We start from the raw sequence: 22312 nt of genomic DNA, 5'->3' as shown, positions 1-22312 counted from the left end.
CCTCAGTCCCAAAGCACAGCCTCTGTGCCCATGTGACTGGCTCAAGTCAAAGCTATCTTTTCCCGTGACCCTTTAGGCCTGTGCGTGTATTGAGGCCGGGTTACCAGTTCAGGCTCCCACCCCACATGGCATCGGTTTCCCTCTGCCTGGTTCCCTTTCCTGCTGGCTGACTTCACCCCAATGCAGAACAGAGGATAACTTCTAAAAAGTGTTGACTCAGAAGAAGAGGAAGCGGGCAGTGCTCAGCTCTCTCTCTTCCCTGAGGCGCCCTAACCCCGCTCTTCTGCCAGGGACGGTGTTGGGTTCCCAGGGCCTACACGGGAAGGAAGTTGAAAACAGTTCCACAAAAGCCCTTTTCAGGGCAATGGATGCCTTCTTCCTTAAGTTACAGAATGAGAAGGACCCCTCCAGCATTCAAGGGAGAGCTGAACAAAACCTACTGAAGGTCATGTGTTCTGCCCACCAAGAAAGTAGAACTTTCTTCATACTAAAAAAAGTTCCTCTTTGCTCACAAGGTGAAAAGAATAGCAATTAGGAAGGCTTCAAGACACATTAGAGGCAAAAAGAAAAAAAGACACATAAGAGGCATGGAAAGAAGTCCAGGGGAGGAGGGGCAGGGGCTGGATGGTGCATACACGGTGTGTGTGTGTGCGTGTGCAGGTGTCCACATTTAGACATCTTCTGTTGTTCTAAGACAGTGGGTCTCAAACTCTAGTGAGTACCGGAATCACCTGCAGGACTTGTTCAAATGACTTCATTGTTCTTGATTCAGTAGCTCTGGGTGGAGCCTGAGAATTTGCTTTTCTAACAAGTTTCCAGGTGATGCTGATTCTGCTTTTCACACCACTGTGCTAAGGAGAGTGGCTTAAAGGGAGAAAGATCTTAATGAGTGCAATATTGGATCAACTAGCCTCTTCCTTGGAATATTAATAAGCCAAGACAAGAGCCCTGGACAAGACAAGAACACAGCAGAAAGCTCTGTAGAAATGAGACTTCAGATCCCCAGTGATATGTAGGCACATTGTAGATTGAGAAGCATTGCTTTAGGGGTTTCTCAGATGTGCCTTCAGGGTGGGTATCATTGGAGGTGGTGTGGGGAGGTGGGATATGCCATCTCTATAATCGAGAAGTGCTGCACCCTAGCTCAGCCTAAGTACTGGGGTGGGGACTTTGCAGGGTCAACAGCTCAAGCCTTCACAGAGGATACATTCCTAGAAACAAAGCCTACAGGAGGTAGGGTGGTTTCAGTGTGTCATCTGTCAGTTTTGACAGTGTCTTTTTGAAGATCAGTATGCAATGTCTTCTTCAGCTTCTGTGTGGCAGAGAAAGTATGGAAGGCTTGGGAATAGTTCATAGCTGCAAGGGAGAAGCCAGGAGGGGAAGACGTGGGCTCAGATTAAGCTCCTGAAACATGTAACCCAGCCGCAGTTATCATACTTCTTAGGGTGTAGGGGGTGAGTGAAATGAGAAAATGTGGTAGGGTCTTCTTTCCTGCCCAGCATGACTAATGGTATCTCTTCCAAAGGCATACAACAGTTCTTAAATGGCTTTATTAAGATATAATTCAGGGCAGAGTAGAAGGACGTGTGCTCACTCCCTGTTGAAGGAGCACCAGAATCACAACTAACTGCTGAACAATCATTGACAGGAAGACACTGGAACTCACCAAAAAAGATACCCCACATCTAAAGACAAAGGAGAAGCTGCAATGAGATGGTAGGAGGGGTGCAATCACAATAAAATCAAATCCCATAACCACTAGGTGGGTGACTCACAAACTGGAGAACACTTATACCACAGAAGTCCACCCACTGGAATGAAGGTTCTGATCCCCACGTCAGGCTTCCCAACCTGGGGGTCCGGCAATGGGAGGAGGAATTCCTAGAGATTCAGACTTTGAAGGCTAGGGGATTTGATTGCAGGACTTCGATAGGACTCGGGGAAACAGAGACTCCATTCTTGGAGGGCACACACAAAGTAGTGTGTGCATTGGGACCCAGGGGAAGGAGCAGTGACCCCGGGGGAGACTGAACCAGACCTACCTGCTAGTGTTGGAGGGTCCCCTGCAGAGGCGGGAGGTGGCTGTGTGTCACCGTGAGGACAAGGACACTGGCAGCAGAAGTTCTGGGAAGTACTCCTTGGCATGAGCCCTCCCAGAATCTGCCATTAGCCCCACCAAAGAGCCGGGTAGGCTCCAGTGCTGGGTTGCCTCAGGCCAAACAACCAACAGGGAGGGAACCCAGCCCTACCCATCAGCAGTCAAGTGGATTAAAGTTTTACTTAGTTCTGCCCACCAGAGCAACAACCAGCTCTACCCACCACCAGTCCCTCCCATCAGGAAGCTTGCACAAGCCTCTTTGATAGCCTCATCCACCAGAGAGCAGACAGCAGAAGCAAGAAGAACTACAGTTCTGCAGCCTGTGGAAGGAAAACCACGTTCACAGAAAGACAAACAAAATGAAAAGGCAGAGGACTTTGTACCAGATGAAGGAACAAGATAAAAACCCCAGAAAAACAACTAAATGAAGTGGAGGTGGGCAACCTTCCAGAAGAAGAGTTCAGAATAATGATAGTGAAGATGATCCAGGACCTCAGAAAACAGAATGGAGGCAAAGATCGAGAAGATGCTAGAAGTGTTTAACAAAGACCTAGAAGAATTAAAGAACAAAGACCTAGAAGAATTAAAGAACAAACAGAGATGAACAATACAATAACTGAAATGAAAAAATACACTAGAAGGAATCAATAGCAGAATAACTGAGGCAGAAGAACGGATAAGTGACCTGGAAGACAGAATGGTGGAATTCACTGCTGCAGAACAGAATAAAGAAAAAAGAATGAAAAGAAATGAAGACAGCCTAAGAGACCTCTGGCACAACATTAAACGCAACAACATTCTCATTATAGGGGTTGCAGAAGGAGAAGAGAGAGAGAATGGACCAGAGAAAATATTTGAAGAGATTATAGTCGAAAACTTCCCTAACATGGGAAAGGAAATAGCCACCCAAGTCCAGGAAATGCAGAGAGTCCCAGGCATGATAAACCCAAGCAGAAACACACCAAGACACAAAGTAATCAAACTGACAAAAATGAAAGACAAAAATTATTGAAAGAAACAAGGGAAAAATGACAAATAACATACAGGGAAACTCCCATAAGGTTAACAGCTGATTTCTCAGCAGGAACTCTACAAGCCAGAAGTGAGTGGCACGACATATTTAAAGTGATGAAAAGGAAGAACCTACAACCAAGGTTACACTACCTGGCAAGGATCTCATTCAGATTTGACAGAGAAATCAAAAGCTTTACAGACAAGCAAAAGCTAAGAGAATTCAGCACCACCAAACCAGCTCTACAACGAATGTTAAAGGAACTTCTCTAAGTGGGAGACCCAAGAGACGAAAAGGACCGACAAAAACAAAAACATAACAATTAAGAAAATGGTAATAGGAACATACATATCGATAATTACCTTAAACATGAATGGATTAACTGCTCCAACCAAAAGACACAGACTTGCTGAATGGATACAAAAACAAGACCCATAAGTATATGCTGTCTACAAGAGACCCACGTCAGACCTAGGGACACATGCAGACTGAAAGTGAGGGGATGGAAAAAGATATTCTATGCAAATGGAAATCAAAAGAAAGCTGGATTAGCAATACTCATATCAGATAAAATAGACTTTGAAATAAAGAATGTTACAAGAGACAAGGAAGGACACTACATAATGATCAAGGGATCAATTCAAGAAGAAGATATAACAATTATAAATATATATGCACCCAACATAGGAGCACCTCAGTACATAAGGCAAATGCTAACAGCTATAAAAGAGGAAATCAACAGTAGCACAGTAATAGTGGTGGACTTTAACACCTCACTTACACCAATGGACAGATCATCCAGACAGAAAATAATAAGGAAACAGAAGCTTTAAATGACACAATAGACTAGATAGATTTCATTGATATTTATAGGACATTCCATCCAAAAACAGCAGATTACACTTTCTTCTCAAGTGCACATGGAAAATTCTCCAGGATAGATCACATCTTGGGTCACAAATCAAGCCTCGGTAAATTTAAGAAATTTGAAATCATATCAAGCATCTTTTCCAACCATGACGCTATGAGATTAGAAATCAATTACAATCAATTTAAAAAACACAAACACTTGGAGGCTAAACAATACGTTACTAAATAACCAAGAGATATCTGAGGAAATGAAAGATGACATCAAAAAATACCTAGAGACAAATTACAATGAAAACACGACAATCCAAAACCTATGGGATGCAGCAAAAGCAGTTCTAAGAGGGAAGTTTATAGCTATACAAGCCTACCTCAAGAAACAAGAAAAATCTCAAATAAACAATCTAACCTTAAACCCAAAGGAACTAGAGAAAGAACCAACAAAACCCAAAGTTAGCAGAAGGAAAGAAATCATAAACATCAGAGCAGAAATGAATGAAATAGAAACAAAGAAAACAATAGCAAAGATCAATAAAACTAAAAGTTGGTTCTTTGAGAAGATAAACAAAATTGATAAACCGTTAGCTAGACTTATCAAGAAAAAGAGGGAGAGGACTCAAATCAATAAAATTAGAAATGCAAAAGGAGAAGTAACAACGAACACTGCTGAACTACAAAGCATCCTAAGAGACTACTACAAGCAACTCTATGCCAATAAAATGGACAACCTGGAAGAAATGGACAAATTCTTAGAAAGGTATAACCTTCCAAGACTGAACCAGGAAGAAATAGAAAATATGAACAGACCAATCACAAGTAATGAAATTGATTCTGTGATTAAAAATCTTCCAAAAGTCTAGGACCAGATGGCTTCACAGGTGAATTCTATCAAACATTTAGAGAAGACCTAACACCCACCCTTCTCAAGCTCTTCCAAAAAACTGCAGAGGAAAGAACACTCCCAAACTCATTCTGTGAGGTCACCATCACCCTGAAACCAAAGCCAGACAAAGATACTACAAAAAAAGAAAATTACAGACCAATATCACTGATGAATATAGATGCAAAAATCCTCAACAAAATACTAGCAAACAGAATCCAACAACAGATTAAAAGGATCGTACACCATGCTCAGGTGGGATTTATCCCAGGGATGCAAGGATCCTTCAATATACACAAATCAATCAATGTGATTCACCATATTAACAAACTGAAGAATAAAAACAATATGATCATCTCAGTAGATGCTGAAAAGGCTTTTGACAAAATTCAACACCCATTTATGATAAAAACTCTCCAGAAAGTGGGCATAGAGGGAACCTACATCAACATAATAAAGGCCATATATGACAAACCCACAGCAAACATCATTCTCAATGGTGAAAAACTGAAACCACTTCCTCTAAGATCAGGAACAAGACAAGGATGTCCACTCTTGCCACTCTTATTCAACATAGTTTTGGAAATCCTAGCCACGGCAATCAGAGAAGAAAAAGAATGGAAAAGAAGAAGTAAAACTGTCACTGTTTGCAGATGATGATACTATACATAGAAAATCCTAAAGATACCACCAGAAAACTACTAGAGCTAATCAATGAATTTGGTAAATTTGCAGGATACAAAATTAATGCACAGAAATCTCTTGCATTCCTATACACTAAAAACGAAAGATCAGAAAGAGAAATTAAGGAAACAATCCCATTCACCATTGCAACAAAAAGAATAAAATACCTAGGAATAAACCTACCTAAGGAGGTAAAAGACCTGTACTCAGAAAACTTTAAGACACTAATGAAAGAAATCAAAGATGCCACAAACAGATGGAGAAATATACCATGTTCTTGGATTGGAAGAATCAATATTGTGAAAATGACTATACTACCCAAAGCAATCTACAGATTCAATGCAATCCCTATCAAATTACCAGTGGCATTTTTTACAGAAGTAGAACAAAAATCTTAAAATTTGTGCGGAGACACAAAAGACTCCGAATAGCCAAAGAAGTCTTGAGGGAAAAAAACGGAGCTGGAGGAATCAGACTCCCTGTCTTCAGACTATACTACAAACCAACAGTAATCAAAACAATAGGGTACTGGCACAAGAACAGAAATACAGATGAATGGAACAGGATAGAAAGCCCAGAGATAAACCCACACACCTATGGTCAACTAATCTATGACAAAGGAGGCAAGGATATACAATGGAGAAAAGACAGTCACTTCAATAAGTGGTGCTGGGTAAACTGGACAGCTACATGTAAAAGAATGAAAGTAGAACACTCCCTAACACCATATACAAAAATAAACTCAAAATGGATTAGAGACCTAAATGTAACACCAGACACTATAAAACACTTAGAGGAAAACATAGGAAGAACACTCTTTGACATAAATCACAGCAAGATCTTTTTTTAAAAATTAATTAATTAATTAATTAATTAATTTTGGCTGTGTTGGGTCTTCGTTTCTGTGCGAGGGCTTTCTCTAGATGCGGCAAGTGGGGGCCAGTCTTCATCACGGTGCATGGGCCTCTCACTATCGCAGCCTCTCTTGTTGTGGAGCACAGGTTCCTGACGCGCAGGCTCAGTAGTTGTGGCTCACGAGCCTAGTTGCTCCACGGCATGTGGGATCTTCCCAGACCAGGGCTCGAACACGTGTGCCCTGAATTGGCAGGCAGATTCTCAACCACTGTGCCACCAGGGAAGCCCGCAAGATCTTTTTTGATTCACCTCCTTGAGTAATGGAAATAAAAACAAAAATAAACAAATGGGACCTAATGAAACTTAAAAGCTTTTGCAAAGCAAAGAAAACTACAAACAAGACAAAAAGACAAGCCTCAGAATGGGAGAAAATATTTGCCAACAAATCAACAGAGAAAGGATTAATCTCCAAAATATATAAACAGCTCATGCAGCTCAATATTAGAAAAACAAGCCAATCCAAAAATGGGCAGAAGACCTAAATAGACATTTCTCCAAAGAAGACATACAGATGGCCAAGAAGCACATGAAAAACTGCTCAAGATCACTAATTATTAGAGAAATGCAAATCAAAACTACAATGAGGTATCACCTCACACCAGTTAGAATGGGCATCATCAGAAAATCTACAAACAACAAATGCTGGAGAGGGTTTGGAGGAAAGGGAACCCTCTTGCACTGTTGGTGGGAATGTAAATTGATACAGCCACTATGCAGAACAGTATGGAGGTTCCTTAAAAAACTAAAAATAGAATTACCATATGACCCAGTAATCCTACTACTGGGTATATACCCAGAGAAAACCGTAATTCAAAAACACACATGCACTCCAATGTGCATTGCAGCACTATTTACGATAACCCGGTCGTGAAAGCAACCTAAATGCCCATCGACAGATGAATGGATAAAGATGTAGTACATATATACAATGGAATATTACTCAGCCATAAAAAAGGAATGAAATTGGGTCATTTGTAGGGACGTGGATGGATCTAGAGACTGTCATACAGAGTGAGGTAAGTCAGAAAGAGAAAAACAAATATTATATACTAATGCATATCTGTGGAACCTAGAAAAATGGTACAAATGAACCGGTTTGCAGGGCAGAAATAGAGACACAGATGTAGAGAACAAACATATGGACACCAAGGTGGGAAAGAACCGGGGGGGGGGGGCGGTCGTGGTTGTGGGATGAATTGGGAGATTGGGATTGACGTTTATACACTAATATGTATAAAATAGGTAACTAATAAGAACCTGCTGTATAAAAAATAAATAAAATTCAAAAATTCAAAAGGAAAAAGATATAATTCACATACCATTTACTCATTTAAAGTGTACAATTCAATTGTATTTAGTATATTCATAAAGTTATGCAACTGTCACCATAATCTAAGTTTAGAACACTTTAATCACCCCAGGGAAGCCCCATACACACTAGCAATCACTCCCCATCACTCTTCTCCTCCCACTAGTGCTAGGCAATTACTAATCTGTTTTCTGTCTCTACACATTTGCCTACTCTGGACATTTGATAGAAATGAAATCACATACTATGTGGTCTTTTGTAACTGGCTTCTTTCACTCAGCATATGTTTTCAGGGTCATCCATGTTGTATTGTGTATCAGTGCTTTATTTCTTTTTATTGCCAAATTGTATTCCATTGTATGAGTATGCCACATTTTGTTTATCTGTTCAGCAAGAGATGGACATTTGAGTTGTTTCCACTCTTTAGCTGTTGTGATAAAGCTGCTATAAATATTCATGTGCAAGTTTTTGTATGGACCTATGTTTTCATTTCTCTTTGGTGTATACCTAGGAATGGAATTGCTAGGTCGAATGGTAAATGCCAGACTATTTTCCAAAGTGGCTGCAATATTTACATTGTCAGCAGCAATGTGCTGGGGTTCCGGTTCCTCCACATCCTCACCATCACTTGTTATCATCCCTCTTTTGATCATCGTCATCCTAGTGGGCGTGGGTATCTCACTGTGGTTTTGATTTGCATTTTCCTGATATACAAATATCTGTTCATGTGCTTATTGGCCATTTGTATATGTTTTTGGGGAAAAAATGACTATTAACGTTCTTGCTCATTTTAAAGTGGTTTTTTTTTTCTGGTCTTTTTATTATTGAGTTATAAGAATTCTTTGTATACTCTATATACAAGTCCCTTATCAGATAACATATAATTTGCAGATATTTTCTCCATTGTGTGGGTTGCTTTTCCACTTTCTTGGTGGTGTCCTTTGAAACACAAAAACTTTTAATTCTGATGAAGTCCCATTTACCTATTTTTCTTTCTGTCCCCTATGCTTTTGGTGTCATACTTAAGAAGGCATTGCCTAACCCAAGGTCATGAAGATTTACTTTCTTTTCCTCAAAGAGTTTTTCTAGTGTGGCTCTTACAAGAAGGTCTATGATCCATTTTGAGTATTTTTTTGTGTTTGGAGTGAGGAATGGATTGAGCTTCATTCTTTTTATGTGGATATCCAGTTGGCAAAGACACCACATATTTGGTGTAAAGAAAAAAGCCCTCAGGTGGATCCCTAGGCAGCTATTAGCAGAAACAGGGTTACTGGAGGCTGGGAATCAAAAAGCACATATCCACTGCATTCCTCCTCCCTGGTTGGTTTCAGATCTGTCTCTCCTTACAGACTGATGAATCACACAGTCATCACACTGATAGGACACCAACCTCCTTCCAGTCCTGGGTGCAACAGTTCAGCTAGGAAGTGGTTTTGGAAATTGATATAGAGAGTAGAAGATAAAATCTAGAGTTCGCTGGGGTGTGTAAATGGATATAATTTTTCTTGCAGACAGTTTGGCACTTTGTATTGCCTTAAAAATATACATATCCTTTGACCTAGTAATCTTAAGATTGGGGAATTTTTTCCTAGAGGATTAATCTGGTATGTGGGTCCATCTTTAGGTAAAACATTATCTATTAAACATTATTTATATTAGTAAAAACTGACTACCAAAAAGAAGTTCAACATTGTGGGACTGATTAAATAAATTTCAGCATATCTTTTGAATGAGATATTATGTAACCACTAAACATTATAAGGAATTTGAGTCCACAGTCAAATAATTTATTTGCATACATTAATATATGATTTAAAATATATTAATATATATCTGTTTTATGATTAATAATATATGATAATAATATAATATAATAATATTATATTATTATATTAATATCATAATATATTAATATTATATTATTAATATCATATTAATGGTATCATATTATATTATTATATAATAATAATATGTGATTAATAATGTGTTAATATATGTATATTTCAATATGTTATATTGATATCTCTTTTTTCCTGAATATATTCAGGAAAAAACGCATACGCCCTCTTTGGCCAACCAAAAAAGCTGGCAATGCAAATCAGCACTACAAAGAAGTCTCACTTCACATTGGTCAGAAGGGCCATCCTGAAAAAGTGGAAAAACCAGAAATGCAGGACAGGCCATGGACAAACTGGAGCCTTGTTACGCTGATGGGCGGGATGTAAATTGGCAACGGCCACTCTGGAGAAGTGTATGGTGTTCCCTAAAACATCTAAAAAACAGAGCTACAGAGCACATGGCACTTCCACTCATGGGCGTATATCTTGGGAAAACCATAAATCGACAGGACACAGGCACCCCAAAGTTTAGGGTCACTCTGTTTACAAAAACCTAGACTTCGGTACACCTTAAATATCCCAGGAAAGAGAAAAATGGATAAAGAAGTTGTGGTACTTATGTACAATGGAATATCACTCAGCCATGAAATCAATGTCATAAAGCTAGTAGCAGCATAATGAGTGGATTTAGGTACAATGATTCTAAGTGAAATAAGTCACACAGAAAAGCACACTTATCATAAGATATCACTTATAGAGGGAATGTAAAAATCGCTACACGTGAACTGAATTACAAAACAGAACACAGTCACACATTTAGAAAACACACCTATGGCTGCTTAAGGGGAAAGGAGAGTTGGCGTGATGCATAAAACAAGAGTTTGAAATTAGCACAGACACTGTTCTATAAACCAAATATGCAATAGACAAGACCTACTCATTGATCAATGAACTGGAGTCAACACACTCTATTCACCACAAAGAATATATCTGAGTAGTAAGAATCTTAAAAAGTATTTATTGATATCTCTCTGTAAGTGAATCAAGTGGGTGTAAAGCGGCATAAACACAGCAGTGAAAATCAGCTAAATCCCATTATAAAAATAAATTACAAAAAAAAAAACAAAGACAGTGAAAGAGAGAGAAATTCTTACAAAATTCGTTCAGGGGCTGTGATGCAACCTGGATTGACCACATCTAGACCCACAGCTGGATGAGACATAAGGCTGCACACTCTTGGGGCTGACAGGATTGGTGAGGTTGGGTGAGCAAATGCAGACCCTTTAAAGTAATACTGCGTGGTACCCATTCCATGGGTCCCAAATCTCCAGGTTCAAGGGAATCTTCCTACAGCTAAAACGTGCATGGGAAATCCAGAGGATGGTACACTGTGTGATCGGGAAAGGTTTCTAAAACGCACCTCATTTTTCAACTGCTGGTGCTCGGGTTCGCCATTCCAGCCACTTCACTAACAGTCTCCCCACTTGGAGAATCAGCACCTATAAGCTCCTGTTTCATACAGTGTGCAATTAGTCTGGAGGATGAACGGGAAGAGGGGGAACCAATGACAGACTAGCTCTAGGTGTTGGGACAGGCACAGGTCACTCTATTTTCCTATCAGGAAGAAGAATAACCACAGGCTCAGCATGCCCCTGGGAACGAGAATAGGGCCTGAAGCAACCCTGTGGTTTTGCGGCCAGCTCCCAAAAAACTGAGTTGAAAAATGGAGCTCAGGGGCACTGCAATTCACAAACCTGCAGGGTTATAAATAACTCTCGTCCAAAAATATATTGAGGTAAGGAACGAAGAGGATATGAAAGCAAGACAGAGGTGCAGGAAACAGTTTTCAAGAGGTAGATTGGACTGGCCTTTAAAGCATATGAAAAGTGGCAAAACGTCGACAATGATGCAGTTGGCCAAAAAGGGCGTATACGTTTTTTCCTTAATATATTCAGAAAAAAACGCATACACCCGTTTTGGCCAACCAAAAAAGTGGGCAATGCAAATCAGCACTACAAAGAAGTCTCACTTCGCATTGGTCAAGAGGGCCATCCTGAAAACGTGGTAAAACCAGAAATGCAGGACAGGCCATGGACAAACGGGAGCCTTGTTACGCTGATGGGCGGAATGTAAATTGCCAACGGCCACTTTGGAGAAGTGTATGGTGTTTCCTAAAACATCTAAAAAACAGAGCTACAGAGCATATGGCACTTCCACTCATGGGCGTATATCTTGGGAAAACCAAAAATCGACAGGACACAGGCACCCCAAAGTTTAGGGCTGCTCTGTTTACAAGAACCTTGACTTCGGTACACCTTAAATATCCCAGGAAAGAGAAAAATGGAAAAAGAAGTTGTGGTACTTATGTACAATGGAATATCACTCAGCCATGAAATCAATGTCATAAAGCTAGTAGCAGCATAATGAGTGGATTTAGGTACGATGATTCTAAGTAAAATAAGTCAGAGAGAAAAAGAAACTTGTCAAAAGATATCACTTATAGGCGGTTTTGAAAAATCCCTACACATGAACTGAATTATAATACAGAACAGAGTCAAACATTTAGAAAACACAATTATGGCTGCATAAGGGGAAAGGTGAGGTGGGGTGATGCATAAAACAAGAGTTTGTAATTAGCACAGATATCATTCCATAAACCAAATATGTAATACACAAGACCTACTCATTGCTCAATGAACTGGACTCAACACACTCTATTTACCTCAGAAGAATATATCTCAGTAGTAAGAATCTTAAAACCTATGTATTGATATCTCTCTGTAAGTGAATCAAGCGGTGTAAAGCAGCATAAACACAGCAGTGAAAATCAGCTAAACCCCATTATAAAAATATATTATAAAAAAATAAAGACAGTGAAAGAGAAAGAAATTCTTACAAAATTCGTGCAGGGGCTGTGATGCAACCTGGATTGACCACATCTAGACCCACAGCTGGATGAGACATAAGGTTGGACACTCCTGGGGCTGAGAAGATTGATGAGGTTGGGTGAGCTAATGCAGACCCTTTAAAGTAACACTGCGTGGTACCTATTCCATCGGTCCCAAATCTCCAGGTTCAAGGGAATCTTCCTACAGCTAAAACATGCATGGGAAACCCAGAGGATGGTACACCGTGTGATCAGGAAAGGTGTCTGAAACACACCTCATTTTTCATCTCCTGGTGCTCGGGTTTGCCATTCCAGCTGCTTTACTAACAATCTCCCCACTTGGAGAATCAGCGTCTTTAACCTCCTGTTTCATACAGTTTGCAATTTGTCCGGAGGATGAAGGGGAAGTGGCGGAACTAATGAGAGACTAGCTCTAGGTGTTTGGACAGGCACATGTCACTCTAATTTCCAATCAGGAAGAAGAATTAACTAAAGGCTCAGCCTGCCCCCCAGAACCAGAATAGGGCCTGAAGCAATCCTGCGGTTTTGCGGCCAGCTCCCAAGAAACCGAGTTGAAAAATGGAGCTCAGGGGCACTGCAGTTCACACACCTGCAGGGTTATAAATGATAACTGTCGTCCAAAAATATATTGAGGTAAGGAAATGAAAAGGATTTGAAAGCAAGGCAGAATTGCAGGAAACAGTTTTCAAGACGTAAATTGGACTCGCCTTTAAAGCACATGAAAAGCGGAAGAAGTTCCCCAATGATGCAGTTGGCCAAGAAAGGCGTATGCGTTTTTCCTGAATATATTCAGGAAGAATGCATACGCCTTTCTTGGCCAACCAAACAAGCGGGCAATGCAAATCAGCACTACAAAGAAGTCTCACTTCGCATAGGTCAAAAGGGCCATCCTGAAAAAGTGTAAAAACCAGAAATGCAAGACGGGCCATGGAGAAACGAGAGCCTTGTTACGCTGATGGGCGGGATGTAAATTGCCAACGGCCACTCTGGAGAAGTGTATGGTGTTTCCTAAAACATCTAAAAAACAGAGCTACAGAGCATACGGCACTTCCACTCATGGGCGTATATCTTGGGAAAACCAAAAATCGACAAGATACAGGCACCCCAAAGTTTAGGGCTGCTCTGTCTACAAGAACCTCGACTCGGGTACCCCTTAAATATCCCAGGAAAGAGAAAAATGGATAAAGAAGTTGTGGTACTTATGTACAATGGAATATTACTCAGCCATTAAATCATTGAAATAGGTCCAGTTGCAGCAACTCGTGGAGACTTAGTTACGATCATTCTAAGTGACATAATCAGACATAAAAAGACACTTATCATAAGGTATCACTTATAGATGGTATATCAAAATGGCTACAAATGAACTAAATTACAAAATAGAAACAGAGTCACACATTTAGAAAACACCCTTATGGCTGCTAAAGGAGAAAGGTGGGTTGGGGTGATGCATAAACCAGGAGGTTGAAAATAGCATAGATACTGTTCCGTAAACAAAAGAGGTAATAGACAGGACCTACTGTATAGCTCAAAGAGCTGGACTCAGCACACTGTTGTCAATGGAAAAGGATATATAAGACTGGTAAGAATCTGTAAAAGAATTTATTGATATCTCTCTTTAAGTGAATCAAGTGGATAGATGTAGAGCAGGAAGAAACACAGTATTGAAAGTCGGGTATACCCCATTATAAAATTATATAACAAGAACCAAAAAAAAAAAAAAAAAAAAGACAGTGAGAGAGAGAGAAATTCTTACAAAATTTGTTCAAGGGCTGTGACGCAACCTGGATTGACTACATCTAGACACACAGCTGGATGGGACCTAAGGCTCTACACTCGTGGGGCTGAGAGGCTTGGTGAGGTTGGGACACAAAATGCAGCCCTTTTAGAGTAATAGTGCCTGGTTCCCATTCCATGGGTCCCATATCTCCAGGTGCAGGGGACCCTTCCTACAGCTGAAACATGAATGGGACATCCATAGGATGGTACACCGTCTGTTCGGGAAGAGTTTGGAAAAGTCACCTCATCTCCACTTCTCCTGGTATTCGGGTTCCCCCTCCAGCTCCTTTCCTTAGAGTCTCCCCACTTTGGGAAGGCAGCACACTCAACAGGACCAAATTGACAGGACCCAGGCACTCCAACCTTTATGCAGCCCTGTTTACAAGAGCCTCTACTTGGAAGCTACCTAAAAGTCCTTGGAAGGAAAACTGGATAAAGAAATTATGGTGCATATGGACAATGGAATATTACTCAGCCATGAAATGAATGAAATAAGGCCATTTGCAGCCACTCAGAAGGACCTACATACATTCATACTAAGTGTCATAAATCAGACAATGAAAAATATCATATGATATTACTTATCGGTGGAATCTAAAAATTGATAGAAAGGTACTATCTTACAACACAGAAACAGAGTCCCAGACTTAGAACACAAACTTATGGTTACCAAACTGGAAAGGTGTGTTGGAGGCATAAATCATGAGGTTGGAGTTAGTATATACATATTTACAGAGAGAAAACTTGTAATCAACATGGACCTGCTGTAGAGCACTTGGAACTCTTCTCAACACCCTTTAGTAACCTCAATGGGAAAATAATTCTAAAAAGAATATATAGTCATCTCTGTATAAATGAATCATGTTGGTGTATATCAAAAACGAACACAACATGGTAAATCAACTATACTCCATTATGAATTTAAAATTAAATTACAGAAAAGAAAAATGATCACTAAATTCGTTTAGTCGCAGTGAACGTGCTAGTGTCACATCCCTGGACACAGACCCAATTTGGTCCCAAGGCTGGACTCTTGTGGGCCTGAGGACCTCGGGAGGATATGCCAGCTAATTCGCCCCCTTGAACATGTAGTATCTGGTCCCCTCTGCATGGGATCACAATCTCCAGATCTAAATGTGCCCTCATACTACTAAACCAACCCTCTGACACCCAAAAGATGGTGGACTCTCTGGGCTGGATGACATTTGGAAAATCACCTGGTCTCAACATATCCTGGTGTTTGGGTTCCTACCTCGCGACTCCTTTGTTAGGGTCATCCCACTCTACAAGACAACATCCTCAACAGGTGATTTTGCAGGGGTTTATACTTGTTCGGGGGATGAAGGGTAAGGGGGAAGAAGGAATGGGACAGAAGCCCTTACATGTTTGGTCAGGCACATTGCACTCTAATTTAAAACCCAAGAACAGGACTTTCCCTACATCTAAGGTGGTGTCAGTAACCAGAGAGGGACAGTAGAAATCCTGCCGCCTTCTGTTTCCCATAACAACAACTCAAACTGGACCTTATAGGCACTTCATATTCACAGTGCCTGGTGAGCTGTAAATGACAACAGCCCTCATAAAATGTCTTGGGGTAGGTAATCGAAATAGACTTCAAAACAAGGCAACCTTTCAATAATCCTTTTTCAAGGGATAAATTTTACTCACACTGTTTAAGAAAAAAAAAAGCACATGAAGGTGCTCACCATTGCTTTATGTTAGACAAATGCAAATCAGATGTACAAAGAAGTATCACCTGGAACCACTCAGAATAGCCATCATCACAATGTCTGCAAACAAGAAATGCTTCAGGGGCTGTGGAAAAAAGAAAACCTACTACGTATTATTATTGTTTTTTAATCTGCGTTGGGTCTTCATTGCTGTGCGTGGCTTTTCTCTAGTTGCAGCAAGCAGGGGCTACTCATCATTGTGGTACGCAGCCTTCTCTTTGCAGTGGCTTCTCTTGTTGTGGAGCACAGGCTCTAGGCACACAGGCTTCAGTAGTAGTGGCACGTGAGCTCAGTAGTTGTGCCTCGTGGACTCTAGAGCGCAGACTGAGTAGTTGTGGCGCACGGGCTTAGTTGCTCTGCGGCGTGTGGGATCTTCCCGGGCCAGGGCTTGAACCTGTGTCCCCTGCACTGGCAGGCAGATTCTTAACCACTGCACCACCAATACTACACTACTGGTGGCAATGCCAATTGGTAAGAGCCACTATGGAGCACAGAATGGAGGTTACCAGAGTAAGGGGAGGCAGGAGGGATAAATTGGAAATTGGGATTGAGATATACACACCACTATATATAAAAGAGATAACAAATAAGGGCCTACTGTATAGCACAGGGAACTCTACTCAATACTTTGTAATGACCTGTATGGGAAAGGAATCCAAAAAGGATTGGATATATGTATAACTGATTCACTCTGCTGTTCAGAAGAAAGTAACACAACATTGTAAATCAACTATACTCCGAAAAAAATGAAATTGAAATGAAATGAAATGAAATAAAATAAAATAGAGTTACCAGATGATCCAGCAAGTTCACCCCTGTGTGCATATCTGGAGGAAATCATAAATCGAAAAGACACATCTTCCTCAATGTTCACTGCAACACTATTTAAAATAGCGAAGAAATGGAAGCAACCAAAATGTCCATCAACATATGAATATAGGTAAAGAATATGGGGTACATATGTATAATGGAATATGACTCAGCCATAAAATAGAAAAAAATAATGCCAATTGCAGTAACATGGATGGACCTAGAGATGATTGTACTAAGTGAAGTAAGTCAGACAGAGTAAGACAAATATTGTATGATATCACTTCTAGGTGGAACCTAAAAATTGATACAAATGAACTAACTTACAAAACAGAGGCAGACTCACAGACTTGGAAAACAAACTTATGGTTACCAAAGGGGAAAGGTGGGGGGGGGTAGGGATAAATCAGGAACTTGGGGTAAACGTACGAATACTACGATATATAACATAGATAAGCAACAAGGACCTACTGTATAGCACAGGTAACTCTACTCAATATTCTGGGAATACCTTTATCAGAAAAGAATCTGAAAAATAATGAATATATGCATATGTGTAACTGAATCACTTGCTGTGCAGCTGAAATGAACACAACATTGTAAATCAACTATACTCCAATAAAATTTAAATTAAAAAATAAGGAAAATCACCTATATTTCAAAAGAAAAAAAGAATTCCCATATATTTTTATGGCTTGATAGCTTACTTTTTAGTGCTCAATATTATCCCATTCCCAGAATATATTAATACTATATCATCTCATTCACCTATTGGAGGACACCTTAGTTTCATTCACATTTTGGCAATATTGAATTAGGTGCTATAGATATCCATATGCAGGTTTTCCTCTGGAAGTATGTTTTAAACTACTTTCAGTAAATATCCATGAGAACACTTGCTGGATTGTACAGTAAGGGAACGTTCAATATTATAGCAAGTGTCAATCACACTACCAAACAGCTGTATTATTTTTCATTTCCACCAATATCAAATGACATTTCCTATTGTTCCACATCTCCTACAGAATTTGTTCTTGTCATTGTTCACATTTTAGCCATTCTAAGTGTTACATAGTGGTATGTAATTGTATTTTTAATTTGCTTTTTCATGGCAGCATGTAATCTGGATTATTCTTCTGTATACTTATATGCATAGTGTCTATTTTCTTTGGAGAGGTGTCCATAAAGTATATTGGTCCACATTTTATTTAGGTTGCTTTCATTCTTTTCTACCCAATCTGTATTTGTTTTATTTATTTTCGTGCCTTATTGCATTAGCAAGGACTTGGAGTAAAATATGGAAAAGGAGTCATGAAAGGGGACATCCTTGCTTTTACCTGAACTTAGTGGTAAAGCTTCATGTTTTTGACCATTTATCATGATGTAAGATAAAAGTTTCCTGTAAATCTTTGTTATCAACTTGAGAAAGCTCCAGTCTATTTCTTTAACTGAGAGTTTTTATGAAGAATGGGTGTTAGATTTTTTCAAAGGTCTTCTGAATCTATTGATATGCTAATGATTGTCTTTAGGGTGTTGATATGATGGATATAATTATTTGCTTTTAGAAGTTGAACTAGCCTTGCATACCTGGGATTATTCCCTCTCATTCATGATATAAAATTCTCTCAAAATATTGTTGGATTCGATTTGTTAATATTTTGTTGAGGATTTTTGCATTGATGTTCCTGAGAGATATTGGTCAATCTTCTTTACTATTCATATGTTCTTCTAAGTTTGAATGTTGTGGATTTAGTGTGAGACATTCATTGGGGAGATTCTCAGTCATTTTAAAAAATATTTTCTGTTCTTTGTTATCTTTATTCTCCTCCTGCTATACCCATTACATATAAGTCACAGCATTTTTCATTGTTCCACAATTATTGATTACTCTGTCCTGTTGATTTCTTTCCTGCCCATTTTCTCTTTTCTTTTGAGATTTAAAGGTTTCTCTTGATATGTCTTCAAGCTCACAGATATTTCTCCTCAGCCAGCTCTTTGACTGCTAAAACAAAATACGAGAGACTTGGTATTTTATAAACAACAGAATATTTTTGTTTTCTCATAATTGCTGAGGCTGAAAAGTTCAAGAACAAGTTACCAGGGGCTTCCCTGGTGGCGCAGTGGTTAAGAATCTGCCTACCATTAAAGCAGATACAGGTTCGAGCCCTGGTCCGGGAAGATCCCACATGCCATGGAACAACTAAGCCCGTGCACCACAAATACTGAGCCTGTGCTCTAGAGCCCACAGGCCACAACTACTAAGGCCTTGTGCCACAACTACTGAAACCCGCACGCCTAGAGCCTGCGCTCCGCAACAAGAGAAGACACCCAATGAGAAGCCCGCACACAGCAACAAGACCCAACGCAGCCAAAACAATTAATTAATTAATTAATTAATTAATTAAAAAAAAAAAACAAGTTGCCAGCTGACTTAGTGTCTGGTGAGGGACCAATTTCTGGTTCATAATTTGGGTCTTCTCGCTCAGCAATGAAATCATGGAATGGGCATAAGATCTTCTGTGTGCTACATTTATTAGGTCACTAATCCCATGTTTGAGGTCTCTGGCCTCATGAGCTAATCACCTCACAAAAGCCCCACCTCCTAATACCATCAACATGGGAGCTGGGTTTCAAAATTTTAAAATTAGAGGTACAAAATGTTTACACCATAACAGGGACCACAGAGTTAATTGATTTTTCCTTTCATGTTAAAGGGTTGCACATTTATATATATATATATATATTTTTAAACATCTTTACTGAAGTATAATTGCCTTACAATGGTGTGTTAGCTTCTGCTTTATAACAAAGTGAATCAGTTATACATATACAATATGTTCCCATTTCTCTTCCCTCTTGCATCTCCCTCCCTCCCACCCTCCCCATCCCACCCCTCTAGGTGGTCACAAAGCACCGAGCTGATCTCCCTGTGCTATGCGGCTGCTTCCCACTAGCTATCTATTTTACATTTGGTAGTGTATATATGTCCATGACACTCTCTCACCCTGTCACATCTCACCCCACCCCCTCCCCATTTCCTCAAGTCCATTCTCTAGTAGGTCTGTGTCTTTATTCCCGTCTTGCCACTAGGTTCTTCATGGCCTTTTTTTTTTCCCTTAGATTCCGTATATATGTGTTAGCATACTGTATTTGTTTTTCTCTTTCTGACTTACTTCACTCTGTATGACAGACTCTAACTCCATCCACCTCATTACAAATACCTCCATTTCATTTCTTTTTATGGCTGAGTAATATTCCATTGTATATATGTGCCACACCTTCTTTATCCATTCATCTGTCGATGGACATTTAGGTTGCTTCCATGTCCTGGCTATTGTAAATAAAGCTGCAATGAACATTTTGGTACATGACTCTTTTTGACCTATGGTTTTCTCAGGGTATATGCCCAGTAGTGGGATTGCTGGGTCGTATGGTAGTTCTATTTGTAGTTTTTTAAGGAACCTCCATACTGTTCTCCATAGTGGCTGTATCAATTTACATTCCCACCAACAGTGCAAGAGAGTTCCCTTTCCTCCACACCCTCTCCAGCATTTATTGTTTCTAGATTTTTTGATGATGGCCATTCTGACCGGTGTGAGATGATATCTCATTGTAGTTTTGATTTGCATTTCTCTAATGATTAATGATGTTGAGCATTCTTTCATGTGTCTGTAGGCCATCTGTATATCTTCTTTGGAGAAATGTCTATTTAGGTCTTCTGCCCATTTTTGGATTGGGTTGTTCGTTTTTTTGTTATTGAGCTGCATGAGCTGCTTGTAAATCTTGGAGATTAATCCTTTGTCAGTTGCTTCATTTGCAAATATTTTCTCCCATTCTGAGGGTTGTCTTTTGGTCTTGTTTATGGTTTCCTTTGCTGTGCAAAAGCTTTTAAGTTTCATTAGGTCCCATTTGTTTATTTGTGTTCTTATTTCCATTTCTCTGGGAGCTGGGTCAAAAAGAATCTTGCTGTGATGTATGTCATAGAGTGTTCTGCCTATGTTTTCCTCTAAGAGTTTGATAGTGTCTGGTCTTACACTTAGGTCTTTAATCCATTTTGAGTTTATTTTTGTGCATGGTGTCAGGGAGTGTTCTAATTTCATACTTTTACATGTATCTGTCCAATTTTCCCAGCACCACTTATTGAAGAGGCTGTCTTTTCTCCACTGTATATGCTTGCCTCCTTTATCAAAGATAAGGTGACCATAGGTGCGTGGGTTTATCTCTGGGCTTTCTATCCTGTTCCATTGATCTATATTTCTGTTTTTGTGCCAGTACCAAACTGTCTTGATTACTGTAGCTTTGTAATATAGTCTGAAGTCAGGGAGCCTGATTCCCCCAGCTCCATTTTTCGTTCTCAAGATTGCTTTGGCTATTCGGGGTCTTTTGTGTTTCCATACAAATTGTGAAATTTTTTGTTCTAGTTCTGTGAAAAATACCAGTGGTAGTTTGATAGGGATTGCATTGAATCTGTAGATTGCTTTGGGTAGTAGAGTCATTTTCACAATGTTGATTCTTCCAATCCAGGAACATGGTATATCTCTCCATCTATTTGTATCATCTTTAATTTCTTTCATCAGTGTCTTATAATTTTCTGCATACAGGTCTTTTGTCTCCTTAGGTAGGTTTATTCCTAGATATTTTATTCTTTTTGTTGCAATGGTAAATGGGAGTGTTTTCTTAATTTCACTTTCAGATTTTTCGTCATTAGTGTATAGAAATGCAAGAGATTTCTGTGCATTAATTTTGTATCCTGCTACTTTACCAAATTCATTGATTAGCTCTAGGAGTTTTCTGGTAGCATCTTTAGGATTCTCTATATATAGTATCATGTCATCTGCAAACAGTGACAGCTTTACTTCTTCTTTTCCGATTTGGATTCCTTTTATTTCTTTGTCTTCTCTGATTGCTGTGGCTAACACTTCCAAAACTATGTTGAATAATAGTGGTGAGAGTGGGCAACCTTGTCTTGTTCCTGATCTTAGTGGAAATGCTTTCAGTTTTTCACCATTGAGGACAATGTTGGCTGTGGGTTTGTCATATATGGCCTTTATTATGTTGAGGAAAGTTCCCTCTATGCCTACTTTCTGCAGGGCTTTTATGATAAATGGGTGTTGAATTTTGTCGAAAGCTTTCTCTGCATCTATTGAGATGATCATATGGTTTTTCTCCTTCAATTTGTTAATATGGTGTATCACATTGATCGATTTGCATATATTGAAGAATCCTTGCATTCCTGGGATAAACCCCACTTGATCATGGTGTATGATCCTTTTAATGTGCTGTTGGATTCTGTTTGCGAGTATTTTGTTGAGGATTTTTGCATCTATGTTCATCAGTGATATTGGCCTGTAGTTTTCTTTCTTTGTGACATCTTTGTCTGGTTTTGGTATCAGGGTGATGGTGGCCTCGTAGAATGAGTTTGGGAGTGTTCCTCCCTCTGCAATATTTTGGAAGAGTTTGAGAAGGATAGGTGTTAGCTCTT

At 39.6% G+C, this 22312-nt stretch overlaps 1 long non-coding RNA gene across 2 annotated transcripts in view; it reads right to left on the bottom strand.

Moving 5' to 3' along the window:
* Positions 1 to 3961: 3961 nt before the first annotated feature.
* Positions 3962 to 22312, bottom strand: part of LOC309631470 — a 65966-nt gene continuing 47615 nt past the window's right edge. The window contains exon 3 of one of the 2 annotated variants that reach the window (XR_014246284.1): positions 3962 to 6708. This is a non-coding gene — a long non-coding RNA (uncharacterized lncRNA). Of the gene's footprint in view, positions 6709 to 14231; positions 16106 to 22312 lie in introns of those variants that run through there. The other variant, XR_014246285.1, reaches the window with a different exon arrangement.

The sequence above is a fragment of the Balaenoptera borealis genome (assembly GCF_965194805.1).
Source record: "Balaenoptera borealis genome assembly, chromosome: 6".
Taxonomy (NCBI): domain Eukaryota; kingdom Metazoa; phylum Chordata; class Mammalia; order Artiodactyla; family Balaenopteridae; genus Balaenoptera; species Balaenoptera borealis.
This window is presented reverse-complemented; position numbering and strand designations above follow the sequence as displayed.